A 22,382-nucleotide genomic window follows, 5' to 3' on the forward strand; every position below is an offset into this window, starting at 1 on the left:
CTTTTTCGTGCCTGGCTAGAACCTTTTACCAATGTCTGTATTGATTAGGTCCCTAGCCTTTGGTACTGCCTCTTGTTCTTTTTTTTGTGGTGAATTTTTCCGCCTTGTCATTTTGTCCAGATAAGAGTATATGAAGGAGCAAGTAAAATACTAAAAGGGTGGCAACAACCCCAGGAAAATATGCTTTAGCCAAATCAGAAGAGATCCCAAATCGTGAGAGGGGATAAAGGGGATAAAAAGGTTCAGAAAGAAAAAAAGAAAAGAAAAGAAAAGAAAAACAATTTAAAAAAGAAAACCAATAAAGAAAAAATATAAAAAGGAAAAATATATATATATAAGATAAACTAGTTAAAAAACGTTAAAAAAGAAAAGTGTAAAAGTTAAAATTTAGCAGAAGAAGAGAAAAAAAATTGAAAAAGAAATAAAAAATTAAATTAACTGCAAGGCTAAAGAATCATGGAGAGAAAGCCATGAGTTCTCTGCTTTGCTTTCTCCTCCTCTGGAATTCCGCTGCTCTCCTTGGTATTAAAACTGCACTCCTTGGTACGTGGACTTGGTTCTGGCTGGGTTTCTTGTTGATCTTCTGGGGGAGGGGCCTGTTGTAGTGATTCTCAAGCGTCTTTGCCCCAGGCGGAGTTGCACCGCCCTTATCCGGGACCCGGCTGAGTAATCCGCTGGGGTTTGCTTTCGGGAGCTTTTGTTCCCTGAGCGCTTTTTGTAGAGTTCCGGAGGACGGAATGAAGATGGCGGCCTCCCGGTCTCCGGCCCGGAGGAGCCGAGAGCCCGGGGACCCACTCCTCAGTGCGCCCTCAGAGAACAGCGCCCAGTTATTCCCGTCACCCTGCCTCCGGCCGCGCTCCGAGCTGACCGAGCCTGCGACTGGTTCAAGGTAACCCCGAGCTTAGAGCTCACTCCTTGGCTCTGTCTCTGTAGCCGGCTTCCCCATTCTAATACCTGTAAGCTCTTCGACACTCAGACACCCCCAATCCTTCTGTGACCCTGCGGGATCCGAGGCTCTGCTGACCCCACGTGGGCTTCACCCCGGTTAAGCCTCTGGAGCGATGTCCCTCAGCGGAACAGACTTTTAAAGTCCTGATTTTGTGCTCCGTTGCTCCGCCACTTGCCAGGAGCTGGCCCCTCCCCCCACGGTCTATCTTCCCGTCGCTTTGGACTCACTTCTCCGCCAGTCCTACCTTTCAGAAAGTGGTTGATTTTCTGTTTCTAGAATTGCTGTTCTTCTCTTCGATCTCCTGTTGGATTTGTAGGTGTTTGCAATCTTTAGATAAGCCAACTAGATGATCTCCCGCTACCTGAAGTAGTCTCAGCCTGCTACTTCTCTGCCATCTTGACTCCTCCTCAGTAGTTCTATTTTTAATTACTTTGACTTAAAAACAATGCCTTAACTTTTTAAAATACAAACCTACTGATTAGGCTTCTATACCTTTCTTGTGCTCATTACATGAACTATAATTTCCATTTTAAAAATTTTTGTAAAGTGGAGTGATAACCTGGTAACACTTGGGAAGCAGCATGAGACAGACTCTTAGATTTTTTTCCCCCCAGACTCTTAGATTTTAATAATCTCTTGAAAGCCTTGCCCACTTTAACTTCATTTTTTAAAAATGTGCTGTTCTTGAGTCTTTCCAAAGCACCTTAGTTTTCATGAAACAAGAGCCCTTTTTATACTCTTATCTTATTGATTTATATAGTATTTAATGAAACTGTTTAATTATAGTGAATATAACAGAATGATGTGGGAGCATGATGTATATGAAAGTGTACCAGCCCTGAACAGTAATTATCCTGTGGATATAAAGTCTGCATATCTTTCAGAGAAAATGGAAAGTTTAAGAGTGATACAGCAAGTCGATTAAGTGGAGATTAGTCTGGAGACCTACTCTGTTGTATGTTAGAGAGAGAGATTGTTTCAAATTCTAAATACTGGTTTCTGTATTTTTTTTTTTTAAGATTTTATTTATTTGACAGACAGAGATCACAAGTAGGCAGAGAGGCAGGCAGAGAGAGAGGAGGAGAGTGGGCTCCCCACTAAGCAGAGAGCCCGACGCAGGGCTCAATCCCAGGACCCTGGGATCATGACCTGAGTCAAAGGCAGAGGTTTATTTATGTCTTTTTTTTTTTTTTTTTTTTAAACTCAAATGTCTGAGGATGAAATATTTTAATACTGGTGATAATTGTTTAAGTATGCTGATCTTTTTTTTTTTTTTTTAAGATATATTTATTTGAGAGAGAATGAGAGAGGCAGAGAGAGAGAGAGCATGGGGGGGAGGGTCAACGGGAGAAGTGGACTTCCCACTGAGATGACGCAGGACTCATCCAAGGAGTCCAGGATCATGACCTGAGCCGAAGGCAGTCGCTTAACCAACTGAGCCACCCAGGTGTCCCAGTACACTGCTATTTCTGTCCATATATGTTAACATTCTTTTTTTTTTTTTTTAAAGATTTTATTTATTTATTTGAGAGAGACAGAGAGAGCATGAGCGAGGAGAAGGTCAGAGAGAGAAGCAGACTCCCGCAGAGCCGGGAGCCCGATGCGGGACTCGATCCCGGGACTCCAGGATCATGACCTGAGCCGAAGGCAGTCCAACCAACTGAGCCACCCAGGCATCCCCATATATGTTAACATTCTTATAGATGTGCATGTACGTGTACCTGTGTACAAACGTAACCCTAAGACAAATGTGGAATTGATTTTCCAGTATATCCATTGTGTTTGAAAGCCACCTGCGTCTGCCTTAGCCATCTGCCACATAACCAGTCTAGTTTTCAAAGTAGTGTCTTGGCCTTTAAGCTAGATTCTTTTTAAATTCAGATTTGGGGGTACCTGGGTGGCTCAGTGGGTTAAAGCCTCTGCCTTCGGCTCAGGTCATGATCCCAGGGTCCTGGGATTGAGCCCTGCATCAGGCTCTCTGCTCAATGGGGAGCCTGCTTCCTCTCACCCCTTTCTCTGCCTGCCTCTCTGCCTACTTTTGATCTCTCTTTTTGTCAAATAAATAAAATCTTTAAAAAAATTCAGATTTGGCAAATATTATTTGTCCCTAATATGTAAAAAGCTTGGTTTTGACCTCATGATAGAAATGAGACCTGGGTCGAAAAATCATGACATGTTGAACACAAAGGTTCTTATTCCCTTCCTTTTTGGATTTTCCAGTGAATGTGTTTTTCTATAGAAAAATCTTATTACACATCGAGTCTGCTGCAATATTTGAAATGTGTTCTTCTCTAAAAAGTAAATATATGGGCACTTAATAAATAAATACATGCCATATATAGTTGGTCAAATTGTATCACTTGAAGGATCATCTTCAAATTCACAAAGGTAGTTTTTTCTGTAAGTTCTTTGTGATTTGAAAATTGAATGTTTTGAATTGAAAAAAAAAACATGTTTAATGTAGAAAACATTGAAAATAAGAAAATAAAAGAAGGAAAAACAAAAAATAAGTATTGCCAATATTTGGCATGTTTTCTTAATATACTACTTACTTAAATATGAAAAAATATATAGGAGAAAATTTAAATTTAGTTCCGTTAAGATTAGCTTTTTAAAATAAAACCAGATGGGCTGCCTGAGTGGCTCAGTGGGTTAAGCCTCTGCCTTTGGCTCACGTCATGATCTCAGGGTCCTGGGATTGAGCCCCGCATTGGTTTCTCTGCTCAGCAGGGAGCCTGCTTCCCCCCTCTCTCTGCCTGCCTCTCTGCCTACTTGTGATCTCCGTCTGTCAAATAAATAAATAAAATCTTTAAAAAATAAAATAATATAAAACCAGAATCTTAATACTAAATGCATAATTTTATGTCTTTTTTTATTCACATTCTATCTTGAACATTTTTAGATATCCATAAATATTCTTTTTTTTTTTTAAACATTTATTTATTTTAGAAAGAGTGAGAGCTGGGTGGAGGGAGGGAGAGGGAGAGAGAAACTTAAGCAGATTCTGTGTGAGGACAGAGCCCAGCATGGCCCTGAGATCATGACCGGAGCCAAAACCAAGAGTTGGATGCTTAACTGACTGAGCCACCCAGGTGCCCCCGCAAATATTCTTTTATAGATTTTTACTGATTACATAATACTATAACATATTTTGTTGTAATATCATAGTTTATGGTAACTACTTTTATATACTGAGTAGGAGATAAATGAAAATATTTAAATTTCCAGTGTGATTTCCTTTATGTAGAATAATATATGGAATACTTATTAATCAAGAGATATTTAGGAGTGGTAATAATGATAACAATAGTTATGTTCATTGCTTATTATGTGGCAGGCAAAATATTAAACACATTATGCAGTTTAATTCTAAATTCTTAATTCTAAAGCAGCTCTATTTTTTTTCTTGATGCAGTAGCAGAGGCATAGAGAAAGTATACCATGGTTTCAGAACTTAAATACTAAATGTAGGCCATTTACATTTACATTTTGATGAGATATGTTTTAGTAACTACTGTGTTCTAGGCATTATCTGATTCAAAAGCTGCTTTTACCTGCCATAACAGATGATCTCTCCATTTTTTTTTTTTTTAATTTATTTATTTGAGAGACAGAGAGAGAGCATGAGAGGGGAAGTCAGAGGGAGAAGCAGACTCCCCATGGAGCTGGGATCCCGATGTGGGACTCGATCCGAGGACTCCAGGATCATGACCTGAGCCGAAGGCAGTTGCTTAACCAACTGAGCCACCCAGGCGCCCCGATCTCTCCATTTTAATACGCTGGATATTGGTCTGCGTATTTGGGAGATCCAAAAATGTACTTTTACTTTCTGTAGTTTAAAATGTGAACTTCTTTTATATGGATAATATGATAGAAACAATCAGTTACTGGCACTAAATTTTTTATTGGCACTAAATTTATTAAAATTCGGGGTTAGCATTTCTTTTTTTTTTCTTTTTTTTTTTTTAAGATTTTATTTATTTATTTGACACAGAGAGAGAGAGATCACAAGTAGGCAGAGAGGCAGGCAGAGAGAGGAGGAAGCAGGCTCACTGCTGAGCAGAGAGCCTGATGCGGGGCTTGATCCCAAGACCCTGAGATCATGACCTGAGCCGAAGGCAGAGGCTTAACCCACTGAGCCACCCAGGCGCCGCGGGGTTAGCATTTCTTACACAAAGATGGTCTTATGTCAGATCCTTCTGAAATCCTTCAGACTTTTAAAAAATGGCTACTACATAAGATTGTTTCTTCTATTACCTGCTGTTCACCTTTAAAGTTCTCCAGAGTATCTGAAAAATTTCTGATCCTAGACTCAGTGAACTTACAGTCTAGTTGGAGGAATAGCAAACAGTATAAAACAGTATCTAGAGGCATCTGGGTGGCTCAGTTGTTAAGCATCTGCCTTCTGCTTAGGTGGTGATCCCCTGGTCCTGGGATCAAGTCCCTGGCAGGCTCCCTGCTCAGTGGAGAGACTGCTTCTCCCTCTTCAGTTCCCCGCTGCTTGTGTTCCCTTTCTTGCTATCTCTCTCTGTCAAATAAATAAATAAAATCTTAAAAACAAAACAAATAAAAGAGTAGCTGTATAATAAGTGTAGGGACAAGTTGAGAAGATGAAAGATCCTTCTGATTTGAAGTGAGTAGAAAGCTTAGAGGAGGAGTAGGAGTTAGCTGCATTGATTTGGATTTTACAGAAGAAATAGGATTTAGATATGTGAGTATGTGGGGGATAGAAGAAAGGGTTGTTTCGGAAAGGGGAATGAACAAGGAAAATAGAATTTATTGGCAGGATAGTTAATAGAGTGGTCAAAGAAAAATTCACGTCAGCTGCCTCAGGTCCTTTTTGGAATGAAAGTACAAACTTGTCTCTTTTTTTTCTCTCATATCATCTATTCAACATATTTGACCAAACTTCTGAGTGTTTGTTTTATGCAAGGTAAATTCTGATAAATGCTGTGGTGAACACACGGGTACATAACACTTGATTCCGATCTCGTAAGATTTTTTAGAACTAGCCGAAAAGAGAATATAAACAGATAGAAGAACAAGTAATTTATGAATTTTTAACAAAGATTTCATTTATTTATTTGAGAGAAAGAGAGAACACTCCTTGAGGGTGTGGGCAGAGGGAGAAACAGGCTCCTGCTGAGCGGGGAGGGGGAGCTGGAAGCAGGGCTTGATCTTAGGACCTGGGATCATGCATGACCTGAGCTGAAGGCAGATGCTTAACTGACTTAGCCACCCAAGTGCTTCAGTAATTTATGAATTTTAATAAAGCACTTTAACGTAAATTATCTCACTTGATCTTCTTAGTAATTCTATGAGATGGTAATGATGGTCCTTATTGTAATTAATTCACAAACTAGGAAGCATAAGTGATTTCAGGGTCACACAACTTGTAAATAAGGAGTGAAGCTTTTGATTTCTATAGGCTAGTTCTCTTTCTTTAACACTCTGCTGCCCCCACATATAAGATAAGATAGAATGTGTTAAGTGCCTCAAGCAATATAAAAACGTGTGTTTAGGGAAGGAGTAATTAATTCTGTCCAGAGGAATCTGGGAAAGCTTTGAAAGAAGAGCTTGAGGATGTTGGTGTGGGTAATGGAGAGTAAGTTAAAGACTCTTGCGAATAAAATAAATTAGTGTTTTCTTAGTAAACATGCACGCTTTCAAGGTGTATGGACTTGAATGATAAGGTCTGTGACATTTTGGCTGATGTGTTGAGAGAAGGCCTAGAACTGTCCGCACGGCTTGTAAGAGGTGCCACATCTTAGCTTTGATATCCCTCCCGACTTCTAGTAGGACACCATTTTGCATACAAATATCTTACGCAGAAATAGCATTTTAGGGTATTTTTTGAATAATGAGCAAATCCTTTTCTCTGCATCTTAAGTATTGTATCCTTTAGAATTTTAGCCATAACTATACCACTCTTTTCACTCTTCTGTGAACGTAAATGCTGTCGTATTTTCAGCTTCCACCAAAAATTGGTCTCCAACTGGAAACCTGTGATCTTCAGAATTAGTTATCTCCCTGTCTGTTAGTTATCTGCATAGGTAATTCAAACTCTTCATTTCCAAATTTAAATTCATCATCATTTCTCATAAACCTTTTTATCTTCTTTTATGTTTTCTTAGTTGTTTCCAAACTTGTGTGGATACAGAAGAAATAATTTAGGACACTAGTTGAAAATATAGTTTTTATGCCCTACTCCCAGAATTTCTGATTTAGGAGGTCTGGTATGGAGCCTAGAAAATCCCATTTATTAATTTATTTTTTATTTAATTTATTTTTTTGACAGAAAGCGAGAGAGGGAACATAAGCAGGAGAGTGGGAGAGGGAGAAGCAGGCTCCCCGCTGAGTGGGGAGCCCGATGCAGGGCTTGATCCCAGGACCCTGGGATCATGACCTGAGTCGAAGGCAGTCGCTTAACCAACTGAGCCACCCAGGTGCCCCGAAAATCCCACTTTAAATCAAGGCCCCAGATAATTCTAGTGCAATCAGCCCATGAGTTTGAGAATCACTAGATCTGACTTTGTAAGTCACAAGTCACCCACGCTGGCAACCTTAAGAGCTATTCTGATCTCTTTCAGTCCTCAATCAGACAATCCCCAAATTGGCTCATGTTCTCCATTCCTAAATTAGTGCCTTAGATTGGGCCTCCATCCATCATCTCATTGCCCTTTCAGATCCTTTCTGTGTGCTGCATGCAGCCTCTGGGAACTACCTAAAACAAAGCAAATGATGCCATTTCCACTGCTTAAAAACCTTCACTGGGTCCATTGTTATATAAGGAGTAAAGAAAGTTCCTTAAAATGGCATGCAAGGCCTTCCACGATTTAGCCCATGTGGACTTCTTTATCTCATGCCATTCCCTGCCTCATACAGAACCTAGCACTTGTTTCCCACACTTTTTATTCTTCTGCAGTTTTCATATTTCCATATTATGGATAATACTTTTAGTCACTTATTTAGCAAATATATATTATCTGATATGTGCTAGGCACTGGGTATTATGGTGAGCAAAACCAGATGTGATTCTTGCTCTCATGGAATTTATAATCAGATGGGGGCACATATTAAAGAATCATTCAACACAAGTCTAAATTTTCAGCTGTGACAAGTGCTACTGGAGCCTGTCATAGGGACAGTTTACCTACTTAAGAAAGGCAGGGTATGACTTTCCTGAGGAAGTGAATGAAAGAGATTGACAGGATAAACTGAGGTTTATCTGAATGAGATACCTGAGTTGCAGGTACGAAGGCCCTAAGAAGGGAGGAGTTTTGCCGCATATGAAGGATAGATTGGCAGGTATATATACTTGGCGTGTGTGCATGCATGCAAGTGAATACTGGTTAAGGCTGGAGAGGTAGATAGGTGCAGTTCATACAGTTTGCAGACAACGTTAAGCAGGTTTTCTCCACTAAGAAGGATGAGTAGCATCAAAGAATTTTAAGCAAGGCTTGGGGATGGGGGGAGTATAATATGAACTTTGTGATTAGAGACGAGCACTGTGCTTACAGCATGAAGAGTGAGTGGATTGGAGTAGATTTAGACTGAATGCAGGTAGATGAGCCAGAAGGCTATTATAGCAGTCCAGGTGAGAGAGAACAGTAATTTAAATCAAGGGATTGATGGTAGAAGTGAAGACAAGAGATATGTGAGGACAGGGTATCTTATATTCCCTATGACTAAGGCTTCTGCCCTTGGTTTATATGTTCAGTGAATTAGTGAATAGTACATAGACGTAGGGAACAAGAAAGGAGATCTAATTGTGAGTTTGAGAATGTACATGGCTAAATCTTTGAAATGGAGTAAGCTTTCATTCATTCTTTCATCAATATTTATTCAGTACTACTATGTATTAGGCAATGTTCTAGGTAGTTTGGGTACCTCAGAAAACAAAACAGGCAGAGATTTCTGCCCTTACGGAGTTTTCTTTGTATTGAAGGAGATAGCATACATAAATATAATAAGTGAATTTTATGTTGTAAGATGATAAGTATTATGGAAAAAAATAAAATGAGAGAACAGAGATCCAGAGTGTGTATGGAGGGGAGGTGAGTAGCAGTTTTGAAGCCGAACGATAAGGGTAGGCCTCCTCAAGAAGGTGATATTTGAATGAGGACTTCAGAAGATGAAAGAGTTAGTCATGTGGTGTGCTGTCTGGGGGATAAGTATTCAAGGGAATTGAAGTAACCAGAGGGTGGGAGCCTGTCTGAATGTCAAAGGAATGACAAGGAAGCCAGTGTGAAAAAGCTGACGGAGCAGGGGACCATAGTAAGAGATAGATCAGAGAGGTCACAGGTGGCCAGATCAGGTAGAGCTTCATAAACATTGTAAGGACTAAATGAGATGCAGAGCCATTGGGTGTTTTGAGCATAAGAGTGGTATAATAATCTGACTTTTTTTTTTTTAAGACTTTTTATTTATTTGAAAGAGAGACAGCCAGAGAGGGAACACAAACGGGGAGTGGGAGACATTGAGAAGCAGGCTTCTTGCTGAGCAGGGAGCCTGACACATGGCTCCATCCCAGGATCCTGGGATCATGACCTGAGCCACCCAGGTGCTTCCATCTGACTTATTTTTTTAAAGAATCACTCTGACTGCCATGTGAGTAGACTGCGGGGAGTCTAGAAGGAGAATGGGTAGGAGTAGGAGTCTCTTGTAGAATCTAGGCCAGAAATGATGATGGCTGAAACCAGGGTCTTAGCAGCCTTGAACAGAGCTGTCAGATCAAAGCAAGAGAATAACAATGATCCATTTGAAGGTCCTGAATAGGATTTCCCCAGAAGGCAAGTGGAGTTGATTAGCAAGAGAGAGGTTCTCTATGAAGAAAGGATTAATGAGGGGCGCCTGGGTGGCTCAGTGGGTTAACACCTCTGCCTTCCGCTTGGGTCATGATCCCAGGGTCCTGGGATTGAGCCCCACATTGGGCTTTTTACTCAGCAAGGAGCCTGCTTCCTCCTCTCTCTCTCTCTCTCTCTCTCTCTCTCTCTCTGCCTGCCTCTCTGCCTACTTGTGATCTCTGTCTGTCAAATAAATAAATCTTTTAAAAAAAGGATTAATGAGCCTTGATGTAAATTTTATGCAAGAACATAAAATATCTCATTAAAAACTATTAAGTTATTGCAATAGAAGAAAGACCCAATGAAAGAATAAAAGCTTAAAGGATGCCTGGGTGGCTCAGTTGGTTAAGCGTTTGTCTTTGGCTCAGGTCATGATCCCAGGGTGCTGGGATTAAGTCCCACGTCAGGCTCCTTGTTCAGTGGAGAGCCTGTTTTTCCCTCTGCCTGCAGCTCTCCCTGCTTGTACTCTCTCTGTCTCTCTCACAAATAAATAAATAAAATATTTTTTAAAAAATAAAAGCTTAAGATGGCTATGGAATGTTGGTTTTCATGCCTATAGGCTAGAGATAGGCCATGTTTTGAAGCAATGGTAATATTCATAGTGGTCCTGAAGTCAGTATACATTTTATGGTATAAATTGAGATTTTTTTTTTTTTTTTATTCATTTGACACAGAGAGGGAGATCACAGGTAGAGAGGCAGGCAGAGAGAGAGGAAGAAGCAGGCTCCTTGCGGAGCAAAGAGCCCAATGCGGGGCTCGATCCCAGAACCCCGGGATCACGACCTGAGCCGAAGGCAGAGGCTTCAACCCATTGAGCCACCCAGGCGCCCCCAAATTGAGATTATTTGAGTAAGTGCTTTGACATTTCAATGTAGTATATAAGTGTGTCTCAGTATTAGGATGCTGTTAATGTTTAACAATAAAGTAACATCAAGGGAAGAAATGGACAGGAGAATTAGGGTAGAAAGGAGGCCTTCAAATTCAGAATAGTTTAATTTGGTTCCTTCAAGTTTTTTACATATAATCATTGTTTCATGGTTAGTCAGACTTTGAAACACTCAGATTACTTGTAAGATTATTAAGTCAGATTTGAGGATCTTTAATCCTCAAATTGAAGAGTAGAAAATAATTATCACCTTAAAATTTGCTTGATTATAACAGAAAACAATTAAAGAAGAAAAAGACTTCTATCCTGGATTTGGCATTTACTAGCTGAGTGATTTTAAGCAAGCTTATTACTTAACTATCTGAATTTTAGTGCTCTTGCCAACTTTGTTTTTTGAATTCATGGTGTGTGTAGGATATGAAAACTAACTATACAGATGAAAATGCAAACCTGGGTGAGTGCACCGAAAGCTTCCATGGTGATGTCTCTGTTTAAGTGCTCTTCTTTTATATCTGTTATTAAAGTACTGTGGGATCAGAAAAGGTTTTTTTTTTGTTGTTTGTTGTTGTTGTTGTTTTTTGCTATTATTTGTTTTTCATACATTTGCTCAGTAAATGTTTATGAGTATTTGACCTGACATTGTTTTTGGTCAGTACTTTTTACAAACTTTTTTTTACAAACTCTTTCTGTAAATAGCGGTAATAAGTATTTTTTACCATCTGGTCTCTGTTGCAACTGTTCAGCTTTGCATTGTAGCATGAAAGCAGCCACCCACAATGTGTAAATGGATACCTGGGTTTGGCTGTGGTGCACAGTATCTGGGCCATGGCCCATACTTTGTCCACCCTCGTCTTAGGTACTAAGAATATATGAGTGAATAAAACAAAGAATATTTGTGGGGTGCCTGGGTGGCTCAGTGGGTTAAATCCTCTGCCTTTTGCTCAGGTCATGGTCTCAAGGTCCTGGGATCGAGGCTCTCTGCTCAGCAGGGAGCCTGCTTCCCCCTCTCTCTCTCTGCCTGCCTCTCTGCCTACTTGTGATCTCTGTCTGTCAAATAAATAAATAAAATCTAAAAAAAAAAGAATATTTGTCTTTGTGGAGCTTACTATATAGTAAGAGGAGGTAAATAAAAATGAAAATAAAATAGTTATCCCCTACTTTTTAAAAGTTCACATTAAGCTTTTGCTTTTATGAAAGACCTATGTTAATGCTTGTTTGGCTAATGGGAAAAAAATCTGAAGAGGAATTTTGGTTTTACAAACAAAGGTGAAAAGTGACAGTAGCATTCAGTGTTTATTTTGCAGCAAGCAGTTACAGAGGGCACATCCCTAGCAGTAAAGGTAGCACTGCCAAACTCCTTTCCTCGTAACTGCACTCAGCATCTCAGCATTAACCTCTCATAGCTTTGAACTGTGTTTGAGCATCTGTGAGTTATCTCAATTTATTTTGTGCATCTGTTACTAAGATGTGTCCTACTTTATCAGAAAAGCCTAAGAGGTTACTTTTTGAGTCTGGGGATGATCAGAAATTTTTTCACATAAATTAATGGTAATTGTTTCTTTGCTTTACATCATTTCAGCTTACAGAAATTTTCATATGAATGCTGTATTTTGGATAGTGTGAGAAATCTTTATACAATATGACAGTTGTGATGGGTTATTCTAGAGCAGATTTTAAGCACTTCTTGATATGTGGGCAAATATCTGAAGGATGGGAGGAAACCAAAGAGATATCTAGGGGGAAAAGCAGGCTAGGCAGAGAGAAGAGCAAAGGGAAAAATTCTAAAAGCTGCTGCTGTAAAGAAATTTTACTGAAATTGGTTTTTCTTGGCATTGTTAAGGGGAGGGGATGGTATGCACATCAAGGCCATCAGTCATAACCTCTTGTCTATGCATGCCAGATAGGTGAGGAACAACACTTGGAATGGGTCTTACTAAGGATTTGATTTATGTATATTAAATTTATGTTGTATGGTTTAAATGTTAATGCTTTTCACATTGTGAAAGATTCAACTGGGTAAGATTTAAAGATCTTACTGGCTTTATTCAACAATTCGCACCTTGGGTATCATCCATTATAGCAAATTTAGGAGCTCTGAAGAGCTATACAAAGTTTTATAGACAGAAAGGACCAGATACAAGAAAGTTTCACTAGGCAAAAATTGGATTGATATTATGGTGTTACTTTCCCTGAAGGGAAATCTCAGGAGTTATTAGGCAGATTACCTAACTAATACTGATCAGGTAATTCCTGATTTGTTGGTTTAAGAGCACCTTTCTGGGAGAGGTGACTGTAATTAGATTCTCAGGTTGATAATGTGGGGTTTAATGTATGTGACTCCATTTTGAGCCAGTTGTCTTGTTTTTAACAAACTTAGATCCCATATATGTGATTTTTAGAATAGTCATGTCAGTTGCCTATTCTCAGGTATAGTTTCAGGTACTCAAGTACCTTTTCTCCCAAAGTATATTTGTCCACTTTTTCACATTCTATTATGTACACATTTGAATATGCATAAATACTTATACTATTCAGGCACATTTCTAAATATGGAACTTGAAGTTGTCTTTTTCATTAAGTGGGACATTTCTTTATACTGAAGATTTTTTATTCCACCAATAACTATTTCTTAAGTACCTCTGAGTTGGAGATTAGCACTTTGAGAGATATGAGAGCTACATACAAATTGTGTTACAGCCTTATTCTCAAATTGCTTACAGTCTTGGGGGGTGGCAAGTTTTATGATTTACATAAGTGGCAACTGAAGAAGCAGTGTGATGTGGTGTAATCAAGCCCAGAAGTCAGGGGCCTTCAGTTATAGATTCTGAGAATGACTTGTTTCTGTTATTAAATAGCAGTGTGACCTTAAACAAATTAAATTCCATAGGTTTCATTTCCTTCATTTTTTAGATGATGTCATTGTACTAAATAATAAGTCACTTCTAATTTGAAAATGCCACAAATTAAACTTGTACTTCAGTCTTTTTCATGGCACACATAGAAAATTAAAATATCGGGGCACCTGGGTGGCTCAGTGGGTTAAATCCTTTGCCTTTGGCTCAGGTCATGATCTCAGGGTCCTGGGATCGAGCCCCGCATCAGGCTTCTGCTCAGCAGGGAGCCTGCTTCCTCCCTCCCTCTCTGCCTGCCTCTCTGCCAGCTTGTGATCTCTCTCTGTGTCAAATAAATAAATAAAATATTTTTTAAAAAAAGAACTTAAAAAAAAAAAAGAAAATTAAAATATATGTCCAGCATAGCAAGGTAAAGTGATGACATGTTCATAGCCAGGGTAGTTGATCTGGTCCCACTAGGCTCTGCTTGGCCACCTGAAGGTCTGAGGTGGTTAGTATCTACCACATAATTTTAACCCATCCTTGTGGTTAAAAGCTTCAACAGAGAGGACAGTATAAAATCTTATGTTACTGAGTTAAGGGCCATAGAAGTTCAGAGATGGGGGGAGCTAAGTACGGGTTTGTGTTACTGATAGGGACTTTATAGAGCATGTGCTCCTTGGAGGTTGTCTTAGGAATATGAGGCACAGTAAGAAGAGATCGTCTCTATCTTAAGACAACATAATACATGTAAATTTCAAGTTTTAAAATAGCTAAGATGTGCTTGTTTGTTTGCTTATGGGAAAGAGAAAGAGAGATCGCGCATAGGAGGTGAGGGGGAGGGAGAGAGAATCCCAAGCAGTCTCCATGCCCAGAGCAGAGCTCAACATGGGGCTTGATCTCACGACCCTGAGATCATGACCCGAGTCGAAACCAAGAGTCATATGTTTAACTATTTGAGCTGCCCAGGTGCCCTGAGATGTACTTTAGAGTTTTCTTCTTGGAGAAAACAAAACAAAACAAAACCCCCAATTGTGAGTCTCTGGAGGGCTAGGACCATGTATTAGTTATCTTTATTTCCTACCTAGCACCCTAAGCCACTAACCATTATGAGGTCTAGTAAAGCATTTAGAGGAAGTAATAAGAGAAGATTGGAAGAGTGTATAACTATGTATAGCCAATTTTTAAAAATTTCTCTTTAGGGAAGAGGAGTTTGATTTAGTATTATAACTGTGAAACTAATTTGGATGATGTGATTGGAAATAAGAAGCCCTCAGTATGGATTGAAAGGTGGTTGCATATTGAAAATGTACGTATGTACTTATTAATTTTTTATTGTTTTATTTTTTAAAAATTTATTTATTTGACAGAGTACAAGCAGATGAAGTGGTAGGCAGAGGGAGACCTCTGTGAAATGTATTTTTTTAAATAGTTATGTTCAAGATGGAATGAAATAGGAAAAAAAACAGTTAAGGTATCAGGGAGCTCAGCTGAGAAGTTATTATCATGTAGTGTAAGCATCTACCAGCTTCTGAAACAGATTTAATTGTTTATTTCTATGGGAAAAGTCCTTTTGAACGTCAGTGTTAAAAATGGTTTATAGAAGAGACTCTTAATCTCACAAAACAAATTGAGGGTTGCTGAGGGGAGGACGGTCGGGAGAGGGTGGTAGGGTTATGGACATTGGGGAGGGTATGTGCTATGGTGAGTACTGTGAAGTGTGTAAACCTGGTGATTCACAGACCTGTACCCCTGGGGCTGATAATACATTATATGTTTATAAAAAAATTAAAAAATTTAATAATAAAAAAGTGGTTTATAGATTCCCAGACCGGCCACCAAATTCCATTCCTCCAAAATCTAGGTGAAATATTATACACTATTTCACAATTACTATGGTGACTAAACAGTGAAAAAATACTAATTAATGTTGTTTAAATACTTATTTTATAAAACAGTAACAATAAATGAGATTTTTTTTGCCATTAATTCTGAGAAAGAATAAGCTTAATAAAAGGGAAATGTGAAGGTAATGCAAACTTTGGAAGCTAATGAAGGGAAAGTTCAAAGTTAGTCATCCTAGTTCTCTGTTAAGGTTACTATCACTTCAGAGCTCACTATATCATATTCCTGTTAATAGGTGAATTTAGAAAAAAAAGTATATTTTATTAGGCAGCAGTTAGGGAAGTTTTGTGGGTTACTTACAGTATGGACAGAGAGAAGGAGAATTTTTTTGTAATATTGGCTGGAAGGGGTTCGGACAGGCAGGTAGGGTGGAAAGGGAAGGTAGAATTACTCTTCTGGTAATCCCCTCTCTTTGGTGGCTGAGAGCCCAAATGTTGGGATGATTTCACACTGAAAAGACTGAACCAACCTGACAGAATCATGATTTCCAGGTCTGCATATGGATTTTCCATGAAACAGAAGTGGACAGCTCTGGGCAGAGGACAAGGGAAAGGCCCTGCCTTTCATCATACTGGAGGTCCCATGTAGCACTGTCCCGGCTGCTTTTTCTGACTCTAGGCTGGCACATCAGGAGCAGAAGCAGCTTCAGGCTGCTTTCCTGGGCCCATATCTCCAAAAGGTGGAATTGGGGCTGGGAATGCCCACAAGGACTTCTCACCAAGGCCAACACTGGCTGAGACACAGAGAGCTCAGTGCCTGCTGCTTTCTGGAGTCCATTTTTAAAAAAAATATTTTATTTATTTATTTGACAGAGAGAGAGAGAGATCACAAGTAGATAGGCAGAGAGAGAGGTGGAAGCAGGCTCCCCGCAGAGCAAAGAGCCTGATGCGGGGCTTGATCCCAGGACCCTGAGATCATGACCTGAGCCGAAGGCAGAGACTTAACCCACTGAACCACCCAGGTGCCCCTCTGAAGTCCATCTTTGGTTTAGCTCTCGAAAACCCGTATTCTTTCTCATTCTCAATCTCATTCTTAAAATTATTAAGATAATATGTAGATTTAGAATTTGAAGTTTACCCAGGGTTTATAAATAAGGGATTCTGCCTCCTTGGTAAATCACAGCAGGATGGCATCCAGCTCTGTTCACATGAAAGCGAGTTTTTGTTGTTTTTTAAGTATGCTCCACGAGGGGCTTGAACTCACAACCCCGAGGTCAAGACCTGAGCTGAGATCAAGATTGGGATACCTAAATAACTGAGCCACCCAGGCACTCCCTAAAGGGAGATCTCTAAGATTGAATTAGCTGCGCTATGAGCACAACCTGAAACTCAGGAGTACTGTTCTCCCAGTGCAGAAGAAATGAGGTGGTGGGAGAGGTAGTTTCTATTGCTAACCACCAGGTGGTGCCCCTAGGCCAAGATCAGCAGGTAGAAGTGTCTGTCCTGACTGTCCTGTGGACAAGACATTAATAAAGGATTATGACTTGAGAAGTAACTAGCAGAGGATATCATTAGGATATGAGCTGGATTAAGAACGATGACTATGGGTGCCTGGGTGGCTCAGTGGGTTAATGCCTCTGCCTTCAGCTCAGGTCGTGATCCCGGGGTCCTGGGATCGAGCCCCACATCAGGCTCTCTGCTCAGCAGGGAGCCTGCTTCCTCCCCACCCTCTCTCTGTCTACCTCTCTGCCTGCTTCTGATCTTTGTATGTCAAAATAAATAAATGAAAAAAAAAAAAAAGAAGAACGATGACTATGATATAGGCATAGTGGGTGCCATTTGTAAATATCAAACTGAAATGATAACTACAGAAATGAATAGATAATAGAAGACTTAGCTAAGACTTAATGACAGTTAGAATTTTAAAAACTTAAAGGTAAAAAAAATTTAAGACCTAAAGATTTGTTTGGGAGAAATAGTAAGATAATGTCCATTTTCCACAAAATAGCTGAAAAATTGAAATTTATGAGGAGCACCAATAGAGATCTCTGTTTTCTGTGTATTAAGGGTCAGGTAGGTGACACTGTCAAGGGAATATTTTTTTCTTGTCAAGGATATAATATGAACTTGGAAAAGTAGGAATAAGCCAGATATGGAGATATATTTTGGCTCTTTAGTTGTTTTCTGTTAAAGGTACCTCATAGAGCAAAACTTGGTTGCCAAAATAAGTAACCTTTAGGTTTATTGACTCTAGTTCAGAGGTCCAGAATGTGTATGTTTCTTTTAATATAGTTATTTATGTGGTGATCCAAGAGATATTTTGATTATGTTTAATGATCTTATATTGACATTTAATGTGGTTGTCATAAGGGTGAAATTGAAGGTATACCTAGGGTGTTCTTGAACTTGGTAAATATGTTTTACAAAGTTATCTTAAGGATGCTTCTAAAAGGTTTTGTTTTGTTTTGTTTCTTTCTTTTGGTTATATTTTTAAAAATATGAGTTATATTCCTCTGTTTAGAACAGCAGCTTTTGTGATGAAGGCTCAACATAAAACAATGTTGAGTTCACTCTTCAAGTTAGATCTAACCTCCTTTTCCTTTACATTGTTAAACAGGTATAGACTTCAGAGTAATTAGATCTCTAAAGGAGCATAATATATGACCTCACTTCTGCTTTTCCCTTTTATTCACAAGGGATTTGTGTACTTTATCAGTAGCCTTGAATCTTAGTTGTGGGGGGTAGTTTTGGCATCCAGAGTCCCATTACTCTTTTGTTTATCCATAACACTATTAAATTGTCTTCCTTTGTGGCCATTAGTTTCCAAAGACTCATAGATAGATAAATAGATAATCTAGACAGAAGGACAGACCAGGATCATGTATTATATAAGGTAATCACTAGAACAGATTGATTTTTTTTTTTTCTTCCTGAGATCATAGTACAACATTTTATCTCAAGAAAGATAGGCAACTTTGGCAGGTTAGCACAGTGTTGGACTTAGTATTTGTTAAAAATTGACTTATTTTGATACTACATCATGACTTGTGATCTTGTCAGTCAATGAAAGCAGACTAGGTTTCACTTTGGTCCTTTCGTACTTTAGGCTCACAGTATATATTCACATTGATTTGTGTCTCTTATTTTATATATAGATGGACTTCGAAAATACCCTTTTCCTAAATAGAATCATTTTAGATATATAACAGATGTTTGATTTTAAAAATTAATCTTGAGGCACCTGGGTGGCTCAGTTGGTTAAGCATCTGATTCTTGATTTTGGCTCAAGTCGTGATCTTAGGGTTGTGAGACTGGGCCTCGCATTGGGCTCCACACTGGGTGTGGAGTCTGCTTAAGATTCTCTCTCTCTCCCTCCCTCTGCCTCTCCCCACCTCAAAAAAAAATTTATCTTATGACAAGTCTCTTTGTAAAAAGACTTAGCAAGGATTTATTGGTTTATATAGTATAAGAATATTCACACTTCCAGCCAAAGATCAAGTCAAATATTTATCAAGAACTGAAAAACACATAGTAACATCCGACTGGGATGAGGAACCCTGACTCAGATTTCAAAGTTATAATAATGAGGAAGTGAAGAATTTAGAAACTTTGGGTTACAAAATGAGTCCCTTGCAACAATGATTTTCAGCTAGTAGGTCCTGGCTGTTGCCAAGTGATTAGCAAAGACTCAGACTGCTAAGCTTTAGGGACAGTCTTAACCAAACTCCTCATTTTATAGGCCCAAGGATGTTAAAACCTGTTTGAGGTTATACAGCTGGTTATGAATGATACCAGTTCCAGATCCCTGGGTCCCCTCTAATTCTGTGTTTATTAGCATTCTTGCCTTTTTATCTTTTTGATTGTGTCAGAGAATTGAAGAATACCAGTTCTGTCAAGCAGGAGACAAGAAGAGGAGAAAATAAAGTTGTTTGGGGTTTGTTTTTTTTTTTTTTTTCCTTTTTCAGCTAGTAGTAACTGGATCAGCTTGTTTGAATGAGGGCAGAAATCTAAGAATAGTGACAAAGACTGATTTCATTCTACCTGTTTAGTTTCTTATGCTATTACTTTTAAATAATTCTTGTCTTCTTTTTCAGATGAGTAATAATGGAAATAAAGTCCTGCAATGATTCCTTAGAGTTATTTTAATACTGTTCATCATTAAAATATGAGCAGTGACTTTCTGGATTCTCACATACCTAAACAGTAAGAAAATGGAGTAATTATTTACAGGGCCTAAGATAAGGCTTCTTCTGTTTACTGAGATAACCAGTTAAATATACAGTCTCTGTGAAGTTCTTTCTGCATTGGGAAGTTGAGGGTGGGGTGGAAGAGAGCTCACTCTAGTCTCACACTAACCACAAAATAATGTTGGAGAATTACAGTTAAGGGGGATGAAGGTGAGAACCATCCCTCTTATCATCTTTCTTACTACCCTAAGATACCAAGAAACCTCCCCTGAGAATATTGAATTTTAGTGACTCTTTTCCATGTAGTTGGTAGTGATCTTTGCAGGGATTGTGTGTGTGTGTGTGTGTATGTGTAGGTGAATTTGTTTTAATGTATTATGTGGGATCCTACTCAGCTTATTGAGTACCTAATGTATGCAAGATCTTGTTTATGTATATGATGTAATTTACATTGCATGTCAGCTTTTTGAGGTAGTTTTGATCTCCCTTTTTAAAAATTTTTTATTTTTTTTACAAATGAAGTAAGTAGGGCTTAGGGAAAATTTTAAATTTGCTTAAGACTAGAGAGCTAGTACGTGGCTAAATCTAATTTTTTGTGCTCATTCTATAGCACAGATGCCTCAATATTGTACATTTTTATCATGTACTTAGTGTGAGGGGTGTGTGTAATAGAAAGGCAGAAGGTGTAGAAGATCTTAGAAAGATCTAGACTGCAAAAAATCAGTAACCTGTCAACTGGATGCCCGCATCTAAGGAAACTAATTTTCCTGAAACACCTAAAGAAAAAAAATTAAACAATTGTCTTAACAATTAAAGTAAGATTTGAAGTCCAATAATTAGCTCTTATAGTAGAAATGAATAAAGTAGAGTTTTAGATAAAGGAGTAGAAGTTTTCCATTGCTTTCCACATCCACTGTCAAAATACTACAGTGAAATTGCGGGAAGTCCAGAAGCCACCAGTCTTAACCTCAAAACAGGGCTTTAAAGTAGGAAGTACAAGGTTATTTATCTTCCCTTCAGGTAATCTGACTGGTAGGTAACCCAGTGGTAGCAATGATTCTTATTTTTTAAATTTATTATGATTATTATTATTTAAGAACCCCAGTACAGGACTCAAACTCACGACCCTGAGATCAAGACCTGAATTGAGATCAAGAGTTGGATGCTTAACCAACTGAGCCACCTGGCTACCTTAGCAATGGTTCTTTTTAATTCTCTGCTTTTAGGGTTTTCCCCCTGCCAAGTTGCTGCAGCTGTCTGACAGGTAAGACAAGAATTCTGGTGCATTGTCCTAAAGGAAGTTCCACTTACCTTTTTGACCTTTCATTAACACAATGTTTTAGGTTGGAAGGGACTTCTACAGTTATTTTATTCGCTCTCTGTAACATTCTCCCCTTTCAGAATCTCCCAAAGAAGCCCATTCTACTATGGATTCCTCTGTTAGACAAATCTAATATATTAAACTGAAATCTATATTAAATTGTATTTTTCCAGTTAGTATATATTGCCTCTGCAGAGGGGGATTTCTTCCCCTCCTCTGCTCTCCCCTCCCCTCTCCTCCCATTCTTTCTTAAAGATTTTGTTTATTTGACAGAGCGAGCAAGAGAGACACAGAGAGCAAGCACAAGCAGGAGGAAGGGCAGGCAGGGGAGAAGCAGGCTCCCCGCTGAGCAAGGAACCTGATGTGGGGCTCAATCCGAGGATCCTGGGATCATGACCTAAGCTGCAGGCAACTGCTTAACCCACTGAGCCACCCAGGTGCCCCAGGGTTTCTTTCAGAAAGTGTTTCTGAAGAATCCCTTTTCTAGGTAAATAATCCCTAATCCTTGCACGCCTTCCTCCCTCCTCCTCTCCCCTCCCTTGCCCTGCCCTGTCTTCCTCTCCCCTGCCCTGCCCTCCCCTCCCCTCCCCTCCGCTCCCCTACCTCCTTTTCTTAACTCCCCTCCCCTCTCCTCCCTCCCCTCCCTCCCTTCCTACTTACCTACCTATCTTCCTTGATTTTATTTATTTATTTGACAGAGAGAGAGAGTACACACACCAGCAGGGGGAGCAGCAGGCAGAGAGGGAGAGGGAGAAGCAGGGAGCTATCCCAGGACCCTGGGATCATGACCTGAGCTGAAGGCAGATGCGTAACTGACTGAGCCACCCAGGTGCCCTGGATATTCTTTTTTATTTTTTAATTCAGCAAATATTTAGTGCTCCAAGCATTCTAAGTGCTAGAATGCAATAGCGAATCCTTAGTATAAATGCTGTACTGTGAAATACTATTATCTCTATTTTTATAAGTGAGGAAAACAGATGATTGAGGTTGAAATGACTTACCAAATTCACACAATTGGTTAGAAGTTTACTGGATATCAGAAGCGTGCCTTTCTAGCTTTTGACCCCTACTGTTGTTGTGGGTTTTGCTAAGAATAACCTCACAGCCATCCATAATAGTCTAGAATAGATAGGTCAAGGAGAAAGTTGGCCTAAAGAATGGCTTAAAAATATTTAGAAAGTCAGAGGATTCTTGGGATGCTGAATGAACTGGAAGCCTCCTGGGCTCCACTGGGAAACTACACAGTAGATAGATTCTTGACAGTTATAGATCTAAATTTGTGGTTTCAGCAATTCACTAAGGACTCCAGAAGTCCATGACAAATATGGAATGCTTCAGAAATGTGAATATCATCCTTGTGCTTGGGCCATGTTAATCAATTGTATTGTTCCATTTTTGTATATATGTTGCTGAAGCAAGCACTGGGGCGTTCTTGCATATCATGGTTTTGAATACTTAGTCATACTGGTCTATCAACTCTTGGTTATTCTAGTTCTTTAGTAATCCTCTTAAATTAGT

The 22,382-nt window shown here is 39.2% G+C and overlaps 1 protein-coding gene and 1 pseudogene across 4 annotated transcripts in view; one reads left to right on the forward strand and one right to left on the reverse strand.

Annotated features, from left to right (window-relative positions):
* Positions 1–22,382, forward strand: part of TMCC1 (transmembrane and coiled-coil domain family 1) — a 263,955-nt gene that overhangs the window by 79,536 nt on the left and 162,037 nt on the right. The window lies entirely within an intron of this gene.
* Positions 22,183–22,283, reverse strand: LOC125089932 (uncharacterized; annotated as a pseudogene).

This window comes from Lutra lutra, chromosome 1 (genome assembly GCF_902655055.1).
Source record: "Lutra lutra chromosome 1, mLutLut1.2, whole genome shotgun sequence".
NCBI lineage: Eukaryota > Metazoa > Chordata > Mammalia > Carnivora > Mustelidae > Lutra > Lutra lutra.